Raw genomic sequence first — 21,924 nt, 5'->3', positions numbered from 1 at the left:
CTACTTTCTGCACTTCCTCTGTAATTCCTCCTGGAAATGTAAGAACTTTACTTTATGCACTTCCTCTGTAATCACTCCTGGAAATGTAATAACTTTACTTTATGCACTTCCTCTGTAATTCCTCCTGGAAATGTAAGAACTTTACTTTATGCACTTCCTCTGTAATCACTCCTGGAAATGTAATAACTTTACTTTATGCACTTCCTCTGTAATCCCTCCTGGAAATGTAAGAACTTTACTTTATGCACTTCCTCTGTAATCCCTCCTGGAAATGTAGGAACTGTACTTTGTGCATTTCCTCTATAATTACTCCTGGAAATGTAAGAACTTTAGTTTATGCACTTCCTCTGTAATCCCTCCTGGAAATGTGCACTTCCTCTTTAATTACTCCTGGAAATGTAAGAACTTTACTTTATGCACTTCCTCTGTAATCCCTCCTGGAAATGTAAGAACTTTACTTTCTGCACTTCCTCTGTAATCCCTCCTGGAAATGTAGGAACTCTACTTTGTGCATTTCCTCTGTAAATCCTCCTGGAAATGTAAGAACTTTACTTTTTGCACTTCCTCTGTAATCCCTCCTGGAAATGTAAGAAAGTTACTATATGCACATCCTCTGTAATCCCTCCTGGAAATGTAAGAACTTTACTATATGCACTTCCTCTGTAATTCCTCCTGGAAATGTAAGAACTTTACTTTATGCACTTGCTCTGTAATCCCTCCTGGGAATGTAAGAATTTTACTTTATGCACTTCCTCTGTAAATCCTCCTGGAAATGTAAGAACTCTACTTTGTGCACATCCCCTGTAATCCCTCCTGGAAACGTAAGGACTCTACTTTCTGCACTTCCTCTGTAATTCCTCCTGGAAATGTAAGAACTTTACTTTATGCACTTCCTCTGTAATCACTCCTGGAAATGTAATAACTTTACTTTATGCACTTCCTCTGTAATTCCTCCTGGAAATGTAAGAACTTTACTTTATGCACTTCCTCTGTAATCACTCCTGGAAATGTAATAACTTTACTTTATGCACTTCCTCTGTAATCCCTCCTGGAAATGTAAGAACTTTACTTTATGCACTTCCTCTGTAATCCCTCCTGGAAATGTAGGAACTGTACTTTGTGCATTTCCTCTATAATTCCTCCTGGAAATGTAAGAACTTTACTTTATGCACTTGCTCTGTAATCCCTCCTGGAAATGTAAGAATTTTACTTTATGCCCTTCCTCTGTAAATCCTCCTGGAAATGTAAGAACTTTACTTTCTGCACTTCCTCTTTAATTCCCCCTGGAAATGTAAGAACTTTACTTTATGCACTTCCTCTGTAAATCCTGCTGGAAATGTAAGAACTTTACTTTGTGCACTTCCTCTGTAAATCCTCCTGGAATTGTAAGAACTTTACTATATGCACTTCCTCTGTAATTCCTCCTGGAAATGTAAGAACTCTACTTTATGCACTTCCTCTGTAAATCCTCCTGGAAATGTAAGAACTCTACTTTGTGCACATCCCCTGTAATCTCTCCTGGAAACGTAAGGACTCTACTTTCTGCACTTCCTCTGTAAATCCTCCTGGAAATGTAAGAACTTTACTTTATGCACTTTCTCTGTAATCACTCCTGGAAATGTAAGAACTTTACTTTATACACTTCCTCTGTAATTCCTCCTGGAAAAGTAAGAACTTTACTTTATGCACTTCCTCTGTAATCCCTCCTGGAAATGTAAGAACTTTACTTTATGCACTTCCTCTGTAATTCCTCCTGGAAATGTAAGAACTTTACTTTATGCACTTCCTCTGTAATCCCTCCTGGAAATGTAAGAACTTTACTTTATGCACTTCCTCTGTAATTCCTCCTGGAAATGTAAGAACTCTACTTTGTGCACTTCCTCTGTAATCCCTCCTGGAAATATTAGAACTCTACTTTGTGCACTTCCTCTGTAATCCCTCCTGGAAATGTAAAACTCTACTTTATGCACTTCCTCTGTAATCCCTCCTGGAAATGTAAGGACTCTACTTTCTGCACTTCCTCTTTAATTCCCCTTGGAAATGTAAGAACTCTACTTTATGCACTTCCTCTTTAATCCCTCCTGGAAATGTAAGAACTTTACTTTATGCACTTCCTCTGTAATTCCTCCTGGAATTGTAAGAACTTTACGTTATGCACTTCCTCTGTAATCCCTACTGGAAATGTAAGAACTTTACTTTATGCACCTCTTCTGTAATCCCTCCTGGAAATGTAAGAACTGTACTTTATGCATTTCCTCTATAATTCCTCCTGGAAATGTAAGAAATTTACTTTAGGTACTTCCTCTGTAATCCCTCCTGGAAATGTAAGAATTTTACTTTATGCACTTCCTCTGTAAATCCTCCTGGAAATGTAAGAACTCTACTTTGTGCACATCCCCTGTAATCCCTCCTGGAAATGCAAGGACTCTACTTTCTGCACTTCTTCTGTAATTCCCCCATGGACATGTAAGAACTTTACTTTTTGCACTTCCTCTGTAAATACTCCTGGAAATGTAAGGACTCTACTTTCTGCACTTCCTCTTTAATTCCCCCTGGAAATGTAAGAACTTTACTTTATGAACTTCCTCTATAATCCCTCCTGGAAATGTAAGAGCTTTACTTTGTGCACTCCCTGTGTAATCCCTCCTGGAAATGTAGGAACTCTACTTTGTGCATTTCCTCTATAATTCCTCGTGGAAATGTAAGAACTTTACTTTCTGCACTTCCTCTTTAATTCCCCCTGGAAATGTAAGAACTTTACGTTATGCACTTCCTCTGTAATCACTCCTGGAAATGTAATAACTTTACTTTATGCACTTCCTCTGTATTTCCTCCTGGAAATGTAAGAACTTTACTTTATGCACTTCCTCTGTAATCACTCCTGGAAATGTAATAACTTTACTTTCTGCACTTCCTCTGTAATCCCTCCTGGAAATGTAAGAACTTTACTTTATGCACTTCCTCTGTAATCCCTCCTGGAAATGTAGGAACTGTACTTTGTGCATTTCCTCTATAATTCCTCCTGGAAATGTAAGAACTTTACTTTATGCACTTGCTCTGTAATCCCTCCTGGAAATGTAAGAATTTTACTTTATGCACTTCCTCTGTAAATCCTCCTGGACATGTAAGAACTTTACTTTCTGCACTTCCTCTTTAATTCCCTCTGGAAATGTAAGAACTTTACTTTATGCACTTCCTCTGTAAATCCTCCTGGAAATGTAAGAACTTTACTTTATGCACTTCCTCTGTAAATCCTCCTGGAAATGTAAGAACTTTACTTTATGCACTTCCTCTGTAATCAATCCTGGAAATGTAAGAACTTTACTTTATGCACTTCCTCTGTAATCCCTCCAGGAAATGTAAGAACTTTAATATATGCACTTCCTCTGTAATCCCTCCTGGAAATGTAAGAACTTTACTATATGCACTTCCTCTGTAATTCCTCCTGGAAATGTAAGAACTTTACTTTATGCACTTGCTCTGTAATCCCTCCTGGGAATGTAAGAATTTTACTTTATGCACTTCCTCTGTAAATCCTCCTGGAAATGTAAGAACTCTACTTTGTGCACATCCCCTTTAATCCCTTCTGGAAACGTAAAGACTCTACTTTCTGTACTTCCTCTGTAAATCCTCCTGGAAATGTAAGAACTTTACTTTATGCACTTCCTCTGTAATCACTCCTGGAAATGCAATAACTTTACTTTATGCACTTCCTCTGTAATTCCTCCTGGAAATGTAAGAACATTACTTTATGCACTTCCTCTGTAATTCCTCCTGGAAATGTAAGAACTTTACTTTATGCACTTCCTCTGTAATCCCTCCTGGAAATGTAAGAACTTTACTTTATGCACTTCCTCTGTAATTCCTCCTGGAAATGTAAGAACTCTACTTTGTGCACTTCCTCTGTAATCCCTCCTGGAAATATTAGAACTCTACTTTGTGCACTTCCTCTGTAATCCCTCCTGGAAATGTAAAACTCTACTTTATGCACTTCCTCTGTAATCCCTCCTGGAAATGTAAGGACTCTACTTTCTGCACTTCCTCTTTAATTCCCCCTGGAAATGTAAGAACTCTACTTTATGCCCTTCCTCTTTAATCCCTCCTGGAAATGTAAGAACTGTACTTTATGCATTTCCTCTATAATTCCTCCTGGAAATGTAAGAAATTTACTTTAGGCACTTCCTCTGTAATCCCTCCTGGAAATGTAAGAATTTTACTTTATGCACTTCCTCTGTAAATACTCCTGGAAATGCAAGGACTCTACTTTGTGCACTTCCTCTGTAATCCCTCCTGGAAATGTAAGAATTCTACTTTGTGCATTACCTCTATAATTCCTCCTGGAAATGTAAGAACTCTACTTTGTGCACTTCCTCTGTAATCCCTCCTGGAAATGTAAGAACTTTGTGCACTTCCTCTGTAATTCCTCCTGGAAATGTGAGAACTCTACTTTATGCACTTCCTCTGCAATTCCTCCTGGAAATGTAAGAACTCTACTTTGTGCATTTCCTCTATAATTCCTCCTGGAAATGTAAGAACTCTACTTTGTGCATTTCCTCTATAATTCCTCCTGGAAATGTAAGAACTTTACTTTATGCACTTCCTCTGTAATTCCTCTTGGAAATGTAAGAACTTTACTTTATGCACTTACTCTGTAATCCCTCCTGGAAATGTAAGAACTTTACTTTATGCACTTCCTCTGTAATCCCTCCTGGAAATGTAAGAACTCTACTTTCTGCACTTCCTCTGTAATCCCTCCTGGAAATGTAAGAACTCTACTTCATGCATTTCCTCTATAATTCCTCCTGGAAGTGTAAGAACTTTACTTTAGGCACTTCCTATGTAATCCCTCCCTGGAATGTAAGAATTTTACTTTATGCACTTCCTCTGTAAATACTCCTGGAAATGTAAAGAGTCTACTTTGTGCACTTCCTCTGTAATCCCTCCTGGAAATGTAAGAACTTTACTTTTTGCACTTCCTCTGTAAATACTCCTGGAAATGTAAGAACTCTACTTTGTGCACTTCCTCTTTAATCCCTCCTGGAAATGTAAAAATTCTACTTTGTCCACTTCCTCTGTAATCCCTCCTGGAAATGTAAGAACTTTGTGCACTTCCTCTGTAATTCCTCCTGGAAATGTAAGAACTCTACTTTCTGCACTTCCTCTTTAATTCCTCCTGGAAGTGTAAGAACTCTACTTTGTGCATTTCCTCTATAATTCCTCCTGGAAATGTGAGAACTTTACTTTATGCCCTTCCTCTGTAATCCCTCCTGGAAATGTAAGAACTTTACTATATGCACTTCCTCTGTAATTCCTCCTGGAAATGTAAGAATTTTACTTTATGCACTTCCTCTGTAATCCCTCCTGGAAATGTAAGAACTTTACTTTATACACTTCCTCTGTAATCCCTCCTGGAAATGTAAGAACTCTACTTTATGAATTTCCTCAATAATTCCTCCTGGAAGTGTAAGAACTTTACTTTAGGCACTTCCTCTGTAATCCCTCCCGGAAATGTAAGAATTTTACTTTATGCACTTCCTCTGTAAATACTCCTGGAAATGTAAAGAGTTTACTTTGTGCACTTCCTCTGTAATCCCTCCTGGAAATGTAAGAACTTTACTTTTTGCACTTCCTCTGTAAATACTCCTGGAAATGTAAGAACTCTTCTTTGTGCACTTCCTCTTTAATCCCTCCTGGAAATGTAAAAATTCTACTTTGTCCACTTCCTCTGTAATCCCTCCTGGAAAGGTAAGAACTTGGTGCACTTCCTCTGTAATTCCTCCTGGAAATGTAAGAACTTTACTTTATATACTTCCTCTGTAATCCCTCTTGGAAATGTAAGAACTTTACTTTATGCATTTCCTCTATAATTCCTCCTGGAAATGTAAGAACTTTACTTTAGGCACTTCCTCTGTAATCCCTCCTGAAAGTGTAAGAATTTTACTTTATGCACTTCCTCTGTAAATCCTCCTGGAAATGTAAGAACTCTACTTTGTGCACATCCCATGTAATCCCTTCTGGAAACGTAAGGACTCTACTTTCTGTACTTCCTCTGTAAATCCTCCTGGAAATGTAAGAACTTTACTTTATGCACTTCCTCTGTAATCACTCCTGGAAATGTAATAACTTTACTTTATGCACTTCCTCTGTAATTCCTCCTGGAAATGTAAGAACATTACTTTATGCACTTCCTCTGTAATTCCTCCTGGAAATGTAAGAACTTTACTTTATGCACTTCTTCTGTAATCCCTCCTGGAAATGTAAGAACTTTACTTTATGCACTTCCTCTGTAATTCCTCCTGGAAATGTAAGAACTCTACTTTGTGCACTTCCTCTGTAATCCCTCCTGGAAATATTAGAACTCTACTTTGTGCACTTCCTCTGTAATCCCTCCTGGAAATGTAAAACTCTACTTTATGCACTTCCTCTGTAATCCCTCCTGGAAATGTAAGGACTCTACTTTCTGCACTTCCTCTTTAATTCCCCCTGGAAATGTAAGAACTCTACTTTATGCCCTTCCTCTTTAATCCCTCCTGGAAATGTAAGAACTTTACTTTATGCACTTCCTCTGTAATTCCTCCTGGAATTGTAAGAACTTTACGTTATGCACTTCCTCTGTAATCCCTACTGGAAATGTAAGAACTTTACTTTATGCACCTCTTCTGTAATCCCTCCTGGAAATGTAAGAACTGTACTTTATGCATTTCCTCTATAATTCCTCCTGGAAATGTAAGAAATTTACTTTAGGCACTTCCTCTGTAATCCCTCCTGGAAATGTAAGAATTTTACTTTATGCACTTCCTCTGTAAATACTCCTGGAAATGCAAGGACTCTACTTTGTGCACTTCCTCTGTAATCCCTCCTGGAAATGTAAGAATTCTACTTTGTGCATTACCTCTATAATTCCTCCTGGAAATGTAAGAACTCTACTTTGTGCACTTCCTCTGTAATCCCTCCTGGAAATGTAAGAACTTTGTGCACTTCCTCTGTAATTCCTCCTGGAAATGTGAGAACTCTACTTTATGCACTTCCTCTGCAATTCCTCCTGGAAATGTAAGAACTCTACTTTGTGCATTTCCTCTATAATTCCTCCTGGAAATGTAAGAACTCTACTTTGTGCATTTCCTCTATAATTCCTCCTGGAAATGTAAGAACTTTACTTTATGCACTTCCTCTGTAATTCCTCTTGGAAATGTAAGAACTTTACTTTATGCACTTCCTCTGTAATCCCTCCTGGAAATGTAAGAACTTTACTTTATGCACTTCCTCTGTAATCCCTCCTGGAAATGTAAGAACTCTACTTTCTGCACTTCCTCTGTAATCCCTCCTGGAAATGTAAGAACTCTACTTCATGCATTTCCTCTATAATTCCTCCTGGAAGTGTAAGAACTTTACTTTAGGCACTTCCTATGTAATCCCTCCCTGGAATGTAAGAATTTTACTTTATGCACTTCCTCTGTAAATAGTCCTGGAAATGTAAAGAGTCTACTTTGTGCACTTCCTCTGTAATCCCTCCTGGAAATGTAAGAACTTTACTTTTTGCACTTCCTCTGTAAATACTCCTGGAAATGTAAGAACTCTACTTTGTGCACTTCCTCTTTAATCCCTCCTGGAAATGTAAAAATTCTACTTTGTCCACTTCCTCTGTAATCCCTCCTGGAAATGTAAGAACTTTGTGCACTTCCTCTGTAATTCCTCCTGGAAATGTAAGAACTCTACTTTCTGCACTTCCTCTTTAATTCCTCCTGGAAATGTAAGAACTCTACTTTGTGCATTTCCTCTATAATTCCTCCTGGAAATGTGAGAACTTTACTTTATGCCCTTCCTCTGTAATCCCTCCTGGAAATGTAAGAACTTTACTATATGCACTTCCTCTGTAATTCCTCCTGGAAATGTAAGAATTTTACTTTATGCACTTCCTCTGTAATCCCTCCTGGAAATGTAAGAACTTTACTTTATGCACTTCCTCTGTAATCCCTCCTGGAAATGTAAGAACTCTACTTTATGAATTTCCTCAATAATTCCTCCTGGAAGTGTAAGAACTTTACTTTAGGCACTTCCTCTGTAATCCCTCCCGGAAATGTAAGAATTTTACTTTATGCACTTCCTCTGTAAATACTCCTGGAAATGTAAAGAGTTTACTTTGTGCACTTCCTCTGTAATCCCTCCTGGAAATGTAAGAACTTTACTTTTTGCACTTCCTCTGTAAATACTCCTGGAAATGTAAGAACTCTTCTTTGTGCACTTCCTCTTTAATCCCTCCTGGAAATGTAAAAATTCTACTTTGTCCACTTCCTCTGTAATCCCTCCTGGAAAGGTAAGAACTTGGTGCACTTCCTCTGTAATTCCTCCTGGAAATGTAAGAACTTTACTTTATGCATTTCCTCTATAATTCCTCCTGGAAATGTAAGAACTTTACTTTAGGCACTTCCTCTGTAATCCCTCCTGAAAATGTAAGAATTTTACTTTATGCACTTCCTCTGTAAATCCTCCTGGAAATGTAAGAACTCTACTTTGTGCACATCCCCTGTAATTCCTCCTGGAAATGTAAGAACTCTACTTTCTGCACTTCCTCTTTAATTCCTCCTGGAAATGTAAGAACTCTACTTTGTGCATTTCCTCTATAATTCCTCCTGGAAATGTAAGAACTTTACTTTATGCTCTTCCTCTGTAAATACTCCTGGAAATGTAAGGACTCTACTTTCTGCACTTCCTCTGTAATCCCGCCTGGAAATGTAAGAACTCTACTTTGTGCACTTCCTCTTTAATCCCTCCTGGAAATGTAAAAACTCTACTTTGTGGACTTCCTCTGTAATCTTTCCTGGAAATGTAAGAACTTTACTTTATGCACTTCCTCTGTAATCCCTCCTGGAAATGTAAGAACTTTACTATATGCACTTCCTCTGTAATCCCTCCTGGAAATGTAAGAACTTTACTATATGCACTTCCTCTGTAATTCCTCCTGGAAATGTAAGAACTTTACTTTATGCACTTGCTCTGTAATCCCTCCTGGAAATGTAAGAATTTTACTTTATGCACTTCCTCTGTAAATCCTCCTGGAAATGTAAGAACTTTACTTTCTGCACTTCCTCTTTAATTCCCCCTGGAAATGTAAGAACTTTACTTTATGCACTTCCTCTGTAATCCCTCCTGGAAATGTAAGAACTTTACTTTATGCACTTGCTCTGTAATCCCTCCTGGAAATGTAAGAATTTTACTTTATGCACTTCCTCTGTAAATCCTCCTGGAAATGTAAGAACTTTACTTTCTGCACTTCCTCTTTAATTCCCCCTGGAAATGTAAGAACTTTACTTTATGCACTTCCTCTGTAATCCCTCCTGGAAATGTAAGAACTTTACTTTATGCACTTCCTCTGTAATCCCTCCTGGAAATGTAAGAACTTTACTATATGCACTTCCTATGTAATCCCTCCTGGAAATTTAAGAACTTTACTATATGCACTTCCTCTGTAATTCCTCCTGGAAATGTAAGAACTCTACTTTATGCACTTGCTCTGTAATCCCTCCTGGGAATGTAAGAATTTTACTTTATGCACTTCCTCTGTAAATCCTCCTGGAAATGTAAGAACTCTACTTTGTGCACATCCCCTGTAATCTCTCCAGGAAACGTAAGGACTCTACTTTCTGCACTTCCTTTGTAAAATCTCCTGGAAATGTAAGAACTTTACTTTATGCACTTTCTCTGTAATCACTCCTGGAAATGTAATAACTTTACTTTATACACTTCCTCTGTAATTCCTCCTGGAAAAGTAAGAACTTTACTTTATGCACTTCCTCTGTAATCCCTCCTGGAAATGTAAGAACTTTACTTTATGCACTTCCTCTGTAATTCCTCCTGGAAATGTAAGAACTTTACTTTATGCACTTCCTCTGTATTCCCTCCTGGAAATGTAAGAACTTTACTTTATGCACTTCCTCTGTAATTCCTCCTGGAAATGTAAGAACTCTACTTTGTGCACTTCCTCTGTAATCCCTCCTGGAAATATTAGAACTCTACTTTGTGCACTTCCTCTGTAATCCCTCCTGGAAATGTAAAACTCTACTTTATGCACTTCCTCTGTAATCCCTCCTGGAAATGTAAGGACTCTACTTTCTGCACTTCCTCTGTAATCCCTCCTGGAAATGTAAGAACTCTACTTCATGCATTTCCTCTATAATTCCTCCTGGAAGTGTAAGAACTTTACTTTAGGCACTTCCTATGTAATCCCTCCCTGGAATGTAAGAATTTTACTTTATGCACTTCCTCTGTAAATAGTCCTGGAAATGTAAAGAGTCTACTTTGTGCACTTCCTCTGTAATCCCTCCTGGAAATGTAAGAACTTTACTTTTTGCACTTCCTCTGTAAATACTCCTGGAAATGTAAGAACTCTACTTTGTGCACTTCCTCTTTAATCCCTCCTGGAAATGTAAAAATTCTACTTTGTCCACTTCCTCTGTAATCCCTCCTGGAAATGTAAGAACTTTGTGCACTTCCTCTGTAATTCCTCCTGGAAATGTAAGAACTCTACTTTCTGCACTTCCTCTTTAATTCCTCCTGGAAATGTAAGAACTCTACTTTGTGCATTTCCTCTATAATTCCTCCTGGAAATGTGAGAACTTTACTTTATGCCCTTCCTCTGTAATCCCTCCTGGAAATGTAAGAACTTTACTATATGCACTTCCTCTGTAATTCCTCCTGGAAATGTAAGAATTTTACTTTATGCACTTCCTCTGTAATCCCTCCTGGAAATGTAAGAACTTTACTTTATGCACTTCCTCTGTAATCCCTCCTGGAAATGTAAGAACTCTACTTTATGAATTTCCTCAATAATTCCTCCTGGAAGTGTAAGAACTTTACTTTAGGCACTTCCTCTGTAATCCCTCCCGGAAATGTAAGAATTTTACTTTATGCACTTCCTCTGTAAATACTCCTGGAAATGTAAAGAGTTTACTTTTTGCACTTCCTCTGTAATCCCTCCTGGAAATGTAAGAACTTTACTTTTTGCACTTCCTCTGTAAATACTCCTGGAAATGTAAGAACTCTTCTTTGTGCACTTCCTCTTTAATCCCTCCTGGAAATGTAAAAATTCTACTTTGTCCACTTCCTCTGTAATCCCTCCTGGAAAGGTAAGAACTTGGTGCACTTCCTCTGTAATTCCTCCTGGAAATGTAAGAACTTTACTTTATGCATTTCCTCTATAATTCCTCCTGGAAATGTAAGAACTTTACTTTAGGCACTTCCTCTGTAATCCCTCCTGAAAATGTAAGAATTTTACTTTATGCACTTCCTCTGTAAATCCTCCTGGAAATGTAAGAACTCTACTTTGTGCACATCCCCTGTAATTCCTCCTGGAAATGTAAGAACTCTACTTTCTGCACTTCCTCTTTAATTCCTCCTGGAAATGTAAGAACTCTACTTTGTGCATTTCCTCTATAATTCCTCCTGGAAATGTAAGAACTTTACTTTATGCTCTTCCTCTGTAAATACTCCTGGAAATGTAAGGACTCTACTTTCTGCACTTCCTCTGTAATCCCGCCTGGAAATGTAAGAACTCTACTTTGTGCACTTCCTCTTTAATCCCTCCTGGAAATGTAAAAACTCTACTTTGTGGACTTCCTCTGTAATCTTTCCTGGAAATGTAAGAACTTTACTTTATGCACTTCCTCTGTAATCCCTCCTGGAAATGTAAGAACTTTACTATATGCACTTCCTCTGTAATCCCTCCTGGAAATGTAAGAACTTTACTATATGCACTTCCTCTGTAATTCCTCCTGGAAATGTAAGAACTTTACTTTATGCACTTGCTCTGTAATCCCTCCTGGAAATGTAAGAATTTTACTTTATGCACTTCCTCTGTAAATCCTCCTGGAAATGTAAGAACTTTACTTTCTGCACTTCCTCTTTAATTCCCCCTGGAAATGTAAGAACTTTACTTTATGCACTTCCTCTGTAATCCCTCCTGGAAATGTAAGAACTTTACTTTATGCACTTGCTCTGTAATCCCTCCTGGAAATGTAAGAATTTTACTTTATGCACTTCCTCTGTAAATCCTCCTGGAAATGTAAGAACTTTACTTTCTGCACTTCCTCTTTAATTCCCCCTGGAAATGTAAGAACTTTACTTTATGCACTTCCTCTGTAATCCCTCCTGGAAATGTAAGAACTTTACTTTATGCACTTCCTCTGTAATCCCTCCTGGAAATGTAAGAACTTTACTATATGCACTTCCTATGTAATCCCTCCTGGAAATTTAAGAACTTTACTATATGCACTTCCTCTGTAATTCCTCCTGGAAATGTAAGAACTCTACTTTATGCACTTGCTCTGTAATCCCTCCTGGGAATGTAAGAATTTTACTTTATGCACTTCCTCTGTAAATCCTCCTGGAAATGTAAGAACTCTACTTTGTGCACATCCCCTGTAATTCCTCCTGGAAATGTAAGAACTCTACTTTCTGCACTTCCTCTTTAATTCCTCCTGGAAATGTAAGAACTCTACTTTGTGCATTTCCTCTATAATTCCTCCTGGAAATGTAAGAACTTTACTTTATGCTCTTCCTCTGTAAATACTCCTGGAAATGTAAGGACTCTACTTTCTGCACTTCCTCTGTAATCCCGCCTGGAAATGTAAGAACTCTACTTTGTGCACTTCCTCTTTAATCCCTCCTGGAAATGTAAAAACTCTACTTTGTGGACTTCCTCTGTAATCTTTCCTGGAAATGTAAGAACTTTACTTTATGCACTTCCTCTGTAATCCCTCCTGGAAATGTAAGAACTTTACTATATGCACTTCCTCTGTAATCCCTCCTGGAAATGTAAGAACTTTACTATATGCACTTCCTCTGTAATTCCTCCTGGAAATGTAAGAACTTTACTTTATGCACTTGCTCTGTAATCCCTCCTGGAAATGTAAGAATTTTACTTTATGCACTTCCTCTGTAAATCCTCCTGGAAATGTAAGAACTTTACTTTCTGCACTTCCTCTTTAATTCCCCCTGGAAATGTAAGAACTTTACTTTATGCACTTCCTCTGTAATCCCTCCTGGAAATGTAAGAACTTTACTTTATGCACTTGCTCTGTAATCCCTCCTGGAAATGTAAGAATTTTACTTTATGCACTTCCTCTGTAAATCCTCCTGGAAATGTAAGAACTTTACTTTCTGCACTTCCTCTTTAATTCCCCCTGGAAATGTAAGAACTTTACTTTATGCACTTCCTCTGTAATCCCTCCTGGAAATGTAAGAACTTTACTTTATGCACTTCCTCTGTAATCCCTCCTGGAAATGTAAGAACTTTACTATATGCACTTCCTATGTAATCCCTCCTGGAAATTTAAGAACTTTACTATATGCACTTCCTCTGTAATTCCTCCTGGAAATGTAAGAACTCTACTTTATGCACTTGCTCTGTAATCCCTCCTGGGAATGTAAGAATTTTACTTTATGCACTTCCTCTGTAAATCCTCCTGGAAATGTAAGAACTCTACTTTGTGCACATCCCCTGTAATCTCTCCAGGAAACGTAAGGACTCTACTTTCTGCACTTCCTCTGTAAAATCTCCTGGAAATGTAAGAACTTTACTTTATGCACTTTCTCTGTAATCACTCCTGGAAATGTAATAACTTTACTTTATACACTTCCTCTGTAATTCCTCCTGGAAAAGTAAGAACTTTACTTTATGCACTTCCTCTGTAATCCCTCCTGGAAATGTAAGAACTTTACTTTATGCACTTCCTCTGTAATTCCTCCTGGAAATGTAAGAACTTTACTTTATGCACTTCCTCTGTATTCCCTCCTGGAAATGTAAGAACTTTACTTTATGCACTTCCTCTGTAATTCCTCCTGGAAATGTAAGAACTCTACTTTGTGCACTTCCTCTGTAATCCCTCCTGGAAATATTAGAACTCTACTTTGTGCACTTCCTCTGTAATCCCTCCTGGAAATGTAAAACTCTACTTTATGCACTTCCTCTGTAATCCCTCCTGGAAATGTAAGGACTCTACTTTCTGCACTTCCACTTTAATTCCCCTTGGAAATGTAAGAACTCTACTTTATGCACTTCCTCTTTAATCCCTCCTGGAAATGTAAGAACTTTACTTTATGCACTTCCTCTGTAATTCCTCCTGGAATTGTAAGAACTTTACGTTATGCACTTCCTCTGTAATCCCTACTGGAAATGTAAGAACTGTACTTTATGCATTTCCTCTATAATTCCTCCTGGAAATGTAAGAAATTTACTTTAGGCACTTCCTCTGTAATCCCTCCTGGAAATGTAAGAATTTTACTTTATGCACTTCCTCTGTAAATCCTCCTGGAAATGTAAGAACTCTACTTTGTGCACATCCCCTGTAATCCTTCCTGGAAATGCAAGGACTCTACTTTCTGCACTTCTTCTGTAATTCCCCCATGGACATGTAAGAACTTTACTTTGTGCACTTCCTCTGTAAATACTCCTGGAAATGTAAGGACTCTACTTTCTGCACTTCCTCTTTAATTCCCCCTGGAAATGTAAGAACTTTACTTTATGAACTTCCTCTATAATCCCTCCTGGAAATGTAAGAGCTTTACTTTGTGCACTCCCTGTGTAATCCCTCCTGGAAATGTAGGAACTCTACTTTGTGCATTTCCTCTATAATTCCTCGTGGAAATGTAAGAACTTTACATTCTGCACTTCCTCTTTAATTCCCCCTGGAAATGTAAGAACTTTACGTTATGCACTTCCTTTGTAATCACTCCTGGAAATGTAATAACTTTACTTTATGCACTTCCTCTGTAATTCCTCCTGGAAATGTAAGAACTTTACTTTATGCACTTCCTCTGTAATCACTCCTGGAAATGTAAAAACTTTACTTTCTGCACTTCCTCTGTAATCCCTCCTGGAAATGTAAGAACTTTACTTTATGCACTTCCTCTGTAATCCCTCCTGGAAATGTAGGAACTGTACTTTGTGCATTTCCTCTATAATTCCTCCTGGAAATGTAAGAACTTTACTTTATGCACTTGCTCTGTAATCCCTCCTGGAAATGTAAGAATTTTACTTTATGCACTTCCTCTGTAAATCCTCCTGGAAATGTAAGAACTTTACTTTCTGCACTTCCTCTTTAATTCCCCCTGGAAATGTAAGAACTTTACTTTATGCACTTCCTCTGTAAATCCTCCTGGAAATGTAAGAACTTTACTTTATGCACTTCCTCTGTAAATCCTCCTGGAAATGTAAGAACTTTACTTTATGCACTTCCTCTGTAATCCCTCCTGGAAATGTAAGAACTTTACTTTATGCACTTCCTCTGTAATCCCTCCTGGAAATGTAAGAACTTTACTATATGCACTTCCTCTGTAATTCCTCCTGGAAATGTAAGAACTTTACTTTATGCACTTGCTCTGTAATCCCTCCTGGGAATGTAAGAATTTTACTTTATGCACTTCCTCTGTAAATCCTCCTGGAAATGTAAGAACTCTACTTTGTGCACATCCCCTGTAATCCCTCCTGGAAACGTAAGGACTCTACTTTCTGTACTTCCTCTGTAAATCCTCCTGGAAATGTAAGAACTTTACTTTATGCACTTCCTCTGTAATCACTCCTGGAAATGTAATAACTTTACTTTATGCACTTCCTCTGTAATTCCTCCTGGAAATGTAAGAACATTACTTTATGCACTTCCTCTGTAATTCCTCCTGGAAATGTAAGAACTTTACTTTATGCACTTCCTCTGTAATCCCTCCTGGAAATGTAAGAACTTTACTTTATGCACTTCCTCTGTAATTCCTCCTGGAAATGTAAGAACTCTACTTTGTGCACTTCCTCTGTAATCCCTCCTGGAAATATTAGAACTCTACTTTGTGCACTTCCTCTGTAATCCCTCCTGGAAATGTAAAACTCTACTTTATGCACTTCCTCTGTAATCCCTCCTGGAAATGTAAGGACTCTACTTTCTGCACTTCCTCTTTAATTCCCCCTGGAAATGTAAGAACTCTACTTTATGCACTTCCTCTTTAATCCCTCCTGGAAATGTAAGAACTTTACTTTATGCACTTCCTCTGTAATTCCTCCTGGAATTGTAAGAACTTTACGATATGCACTTCCTCTGTAATCCCTACTGGAAATGTAAGAACTTTACTTTATGCACCTCTTCTGTAATCCCTCCTGGAAATGTAAGAACTGTACTTTATGCATTTCCTCTATAATTCCTCCTGGAAATGTAAGAAATTTACTTTAGGCACTTCCTCTGTAATCCCTCCTGGAAATGTAATAATTTTACTTTATGCACTTCCTCTGTAAATACTCCTGGAAATGTAAGGACTCTACTTTGTGCACTTCCTCTGTAATCCCTCCTGGAAATGTAAGAATTCTACTTTGTGCATTACCTCTATAATTCCTCCTGGAAATGTAAGAACTCTACTTTGTGCACTTCCTCTGTAATCCCTCCTGGAAATGTAAGAACTTTGTGCACTTCCTCTGTAATTCCTCCTGGAAATGTGAGAACTCTACTTTATGCACTTCCTCTGCAATTCCTCCTGGAAATGTAAGAACTCTACTTTGTGCATTTCCTCTATAATTCCTCCTGGAAATGTGAGAACTTTACTTTATGCCCTTCCTCTGTAATCCCTCCTGGAAATGTAAAAACTTTACTTTATGCACTTCCTCTGTAATTCCTCCTGGAAATGTAAGAATTTTACTTTATGCACTTCCTCTGTAATCCCTCCTGGAAATGTAAGAACTTTACTTTATGCACTTCCTCTGTAATCCCTCCTGGAAATGTAAGAACTCTACTTTATGAATTTCCTCAATAATTCCTCGTGGAAGTGTAAGAACTTTACTTTAGGCACTTCCTCTGTAATCCCTCCCGGAAATGTAAGAATTTTACTTTATGCACTTCCTCTGTAAATACTCCTGGAAATGTAAAGAGTTTACTTTGTGCACTTCCTCTGTAATCCCTCCTGGAAATGTAAGAACTTTACTTTTTGCACTTCCTCTGTAAATACTCCTGGAAATGTAAGAACTCTTCTTTGTGCACTTCCTCTTTAATCCCTCCTGGAAATGTAAAAATTCTACTTTGTCCACTTCCTCTGTAATCCCTCCTGGAAAGGTAAGAACTTGGTGCACTTCCTCTGTAATTCCTCCTGGAAATGTAAGAACTTTACTTTATATACTTCCTCTGTAATCCTTCTTGGAAATGTAAGAACTTTACTTTATGCATTTCCTCTATAATTCCTCCTGGAAATGTAAGAACTTTACTTTAGGCACTTCCTCTGTAATCCCTCCTGAAAATGTAAGAATTTTACTTTATGCACTTCCTCTGTAAATCCTCCTGGAAATGTAAGAACTCTACTTTGTGCACATCCCCTGTAATTCCTCCTGGAAATGTAAGAACTCTACTTTCTGCACTTCCTCTTTAATTCCTCCTGGAAATGTAAGAACTCTACTTTGTGCATTTCCTCTATAATTCCTCCTGGAAATGTAAGAACTTTACTTTATGCTCTTCCTCTGTAAATACTCCTGGAAATGTAAGGACTCTACTTTCTGCACTTCCTCTGTAATCCCGCCTGGAAATGTAAGAACTCTACTTTGTGCACTTCCTCTTTAATCCCTCCTGGAAATGTAAAAACTCTACTTTGTGGACTTCCTCTGTAATCTTTCCTGGAAATGTAAGAACTTTACTTCATGCACTTCCTCTGTAATCCCTCCTGGAAATGTAAGAACTTTACTTTATGCACTTCCTCTGTAATCCCTCCTGGAAATGTAGGAACTGTACTTTGTGCATTTCCTCTATAATTCCTCCTGGAAATGTAAGAACTTTACTTTATGCACTTGCTCTGTAATCCCTCCTGGAAATGTAAGAATTTTACTTTATGCACTTCCTCTGTAAATCCTCCTGGAAATGTAAGAACTTTACTTTCTGCACTTCCTCTTTAATTCCCCCTGGAAATGTAAGAACTTTACTTTATGCACTTCCTCTGTAAATCCTCCTGGAAATGTAAGAACTTTACTTTATGCACTTCCTCTGTAAATCCTCCTGGAAATGTAAGAACTTTACTTTATGCACTTCCTCTGTAATCCCTCCTGGAAATGTAAGAACTTTACTTTATGCACTTCCTCTGTAATCCCTCCTGGAAATGTAAGAACTTTACTATATGCACTTCCTCTGTAATTCCTCCTGGAAATGTAAGAACTTTACTTTATGCACTTGCTCTGTAATCCCTCCTGGGAATGTAAGAATTTTACTTTATGCACTTCCTCTGTAAATCCTCCTGGAAATGTAAGAACTCTACTTTGTGCACATCCCCTGTAATCCCTCCTGGAAACGTAAGGACTCTACTTTCTGTACTTCCTCTGTAAATCCTCCTGGAAATGTAAGAACTTTACTTTATGCACTTCCTCTGTAATCACTCCTGGAAATGTAATAACTTTACTTTATGCACTTCCTCTGTAATTCCTCCTGGAAATGTAAGAACATTACTTTATGCACTTCCTCTGTAATTCCTCCTGGAAATGTAAGAACTTTACTTTATGCACTTCCTCTGTAATCCCTCCTGGAAATGTAAGAACTTTACTTTATGCACTTCCTCTGTAATTCCTCCTGGAAATGTAAGAACTCTACTTTGTGCACTTCCTCTGTAATCCCTCCTGGAAATATTAGAACTCTACTTTGTGCACTTCCTCTGTAATCCCTCCTGGAAATGTAAAACTCTACTTTATGCACTTCCTCTGTAATCCCTCCTGGAAATGTAAGGACTCTACTTTCTGCACTTCCTCTTTAATTCCCCCTGGAAATGTAAGAACTCTACTTTATGCACTTCCTCTTTAATCCCTCCTGGAAATGTAAGAACTTTACTTTATGCACTTCCTCTGTAATTCCTCCTGGAATTGTAAGAACTTTACGATATGCACTTCCTCTGTAATCCCTACTGGAAATGTAAGAACTTTACTTTATGCACCTCTTCTGTAATCCCTCCTGGAAATGTAAGAACTGTACTTTATGCATTTCCTCTATAATTCCTCCTGGAAATGTAAGAAATTTACTTTAGGCACTTCCTCTGTAATCCCTCCTGGAAATGTAATAATTTTACTTTATGCACTTCCTCTGTAAATACTCCTGGAAATGTAAGGACTCTACTTTGTGCACTTCCTCTGTAATCCCTCCTGGAAATGTAAGAATTCTACTTTGTGCATTACCTCTATAATTCCTCCTGGAAATGTAAGAACTCTACTTTGTGCACTTCCTCTGTAATCCCTCCTGGAAATGTAAGAACTTTGTGCACTTCCTCTGTAATTCCTCCTGGAAATGTGAGAACTCTACTTTATGCACTTCCTCTGCAATTCCTCCTGGAAATGTAAGAACTCTACTTTGTGCATTTCCTCTATAATTCCTCCTGGAAATGTGAGAACTTTACTTTATGCCCTTCCTCTGTAATCCCTCCTGGAAATGTAAAAACTTTACTTTATGCACTTCCTCTGTAATTCCTCCTGGAAATGTAAGAATTTTACTTTATGCACTTCCTCTGTAATCCCTCCTGGAAATGTAAGAACTTTACTTTATGCACTTCCTCTGTAATCCCTCCTGGAAATGTAAGAACTCTACTTTATGAATTTCCTCAATAATTCCTCGTGGAAGTGTAAGAACTTTACTTTAGGCACTTCCTCTGTAATCCCTCCCGGAAATGTAAGAATTTTACTTTATGCACTTCCTCTGTAAATACTCCTGGAAATGTAAAGAGTTTACTTTGTGCACTTCCTCTGTAATCCCTCCTGGAAATGTAAGAACTTTACTTTTTGCACTTCCTCTGTAAATACTCCTGGAAATGTAAGAACTCTTCTTTGTGCACTTCCTCTTTAATCCCTCCTGGAAATGTAAAAATTCTACTTTGTCCACTTCCTCTGTAATCCCTCCTGGAAAGGTAAGAACTTGGTGCACTTCCTCTGTAATTCCTCCTGGAAATGTAAGAACTTTACTTTATATACTTCCTCTGTAATCCTTCTTGGAAATGTAAGAACTTTACTTTATGCATTTCCTCTATAATTCCTCCTGGAAATGTAAGAACTTTACTTTAGGCACTTCCTCTGTAATCCCTCCTGAAAATGTAAGAATTTTACTTTATGCACTTCCTCTGTAAATCCTCCTGGAAATGTAAGAACTCTACTTTGTGCACATCCCCTGTAATTCCTCCTGGAAATGTAAGAACTCTACTTTCTGCACTTCCTCTTTAATTCCTCCTGGAAATGTAAGAACTCTACTTTGTGCATTTCCTCTATAATTCCTCCTGGAAATGTAAGAACTTTACTTTATGCTCTTCCTCTGTAAATACTCCTGGAAATGTAAGGACTCTACTTTCTGCACTTCCTCTGTAATCCCGCCTGGAAATGTAAGAACTCTACTTTGTGCACTTCCTCTTTAATCCCTCCTGGAAATGTAAAAACTCTACTTTGTGGACTTCCTCTGTAATCTTTCCTGGAAATGTAAGAACTTTACTTCATGCACTTCCTCTGTAATCCCTCCTGGAAATGTAAGAACTTTACTTTATGCACTTCCTCTGTAATCCCTCCTGGAAATGTAAGAACTCTACTTTGTGCACATCCTCTGTAATCCCTCCTGGAAATGTAAGAACTCTACTATGTGCATTTCCTCTATAATTCCTCCTGGAAATGTAAGAACTTTACTTTATGCACTTGCTCTGTAATCCCTCCTGGGAATGTAAGAATTTTACTTTATGCACTTCCTCTGTAAATCCTCCTGGAAATGTAAGAACTCTACTTTGTGCACATCCCCTGTAATCCCTCCTGGAAATGTAAGGACTCTACTTTCTGCACTTCCTCTGTAATCCCTCCTGGATATGTAAGAACTTTACTTTATGCACTTCCTCTGTAAATCCTCCTGGAAATGTAAGAACTCTGCTTTCTGCACTTCCTCTGTAAATCCTCCTGGAATTGTAAGGACTCTACTTTGTGCACTTCCTCTTTAATCCCTCCTGGGAATGTAAAAATTTTACTTTATGCACTTCCTCTGTAAATCCTCCTGGAAATGTAAGAACTCCACTTTGTCCACATCCCCTATAATCCCTCCTGGAAATGTAAGGACTCTACTTTCTGCACTTCGTCTTTAATTCCCCCTGGAAATGTAAGAACTTTACTTTATGCACTTCCTCTGTAAATCCTCCTGAAAATGTAAGAACTTTACTTTATGCACTTCCTCTTTAATTCCCCCTGGAAATGTAAGAACTTTACTTTATGCACTTCTTCTGTAATCCCTCCTGGAAGTGTAAGAACTTTACTTTATGCACTTCCTCTGTATTTCCTCCTGGAAATGTAAGAACTTTACTTTATGCACTTCCTCTGTAAATCCTCCTGGAAATGTAAGAACTTTACTTTATGCACTTCCTCTGTAAATCCTCCTGGAAATGTAAGAACTCTACTTTGTGCACTTCCTCTGTAATCCCTCCTGGAAATATTAGAACTCTACTTTGTGCACTTCCTCTGTAATCCCTCCTGGAAATGTAAAACTCTACTTTGTGCACTTCCTCTGTAATCCCTCCTGGAAATGTAAGGACTCTACTTTCTGCACTTCCTCTGTAATCCCACCTGGAAATGTAAGAACTTTACTTTATGCACTTCATCTGTAATCCCTACTGGAAATGTAAGAACTCTACTTTCTGCACTTCCTCTGTAATCCCTTCTGGAAATGTAAGAACTTTACTTTTTGCACTTCCTCTGTAATCCCTCCTGGAAATGTAAGGACTCTACTTTCTGCACTTCCTCTGTAATCCCTTCTGGAAATGTAAGAACTTTACTTTGTGCACTTCCTCTGTAATCCCTCCTGGAAATGTAAGAACTTTTCTTTTTGCAATTCCTCTGTAAATCCTCCTGGAAATGTAAGAATGCTACTTTGTGCACTTCCCCTGTAATCCCTCCTGGAAATGTAAGGACTCTACTTACTG

This window comes from Phyllobates terribilis, unplaced genomic scaffold (assembly GCF_046119375.1).
Source record: "Phyllobates terribilis strain yellow unplaced genomic scaffold, ASM4611937v1 Scaffold_146__1_contigs__length_4606013, whole genome shotgun sequence".
Lineage (NCBI taxonomy): Eukaryota > Metazoa > Chordata > Amphibia > Anura > Dendrobatidae > Phyllobates > Phyllobates terribilis.
The sequence above is the reverse complement of the archived record's forward strand: the minus strand, read 5'-3'. Positions refer to the sequence as shown.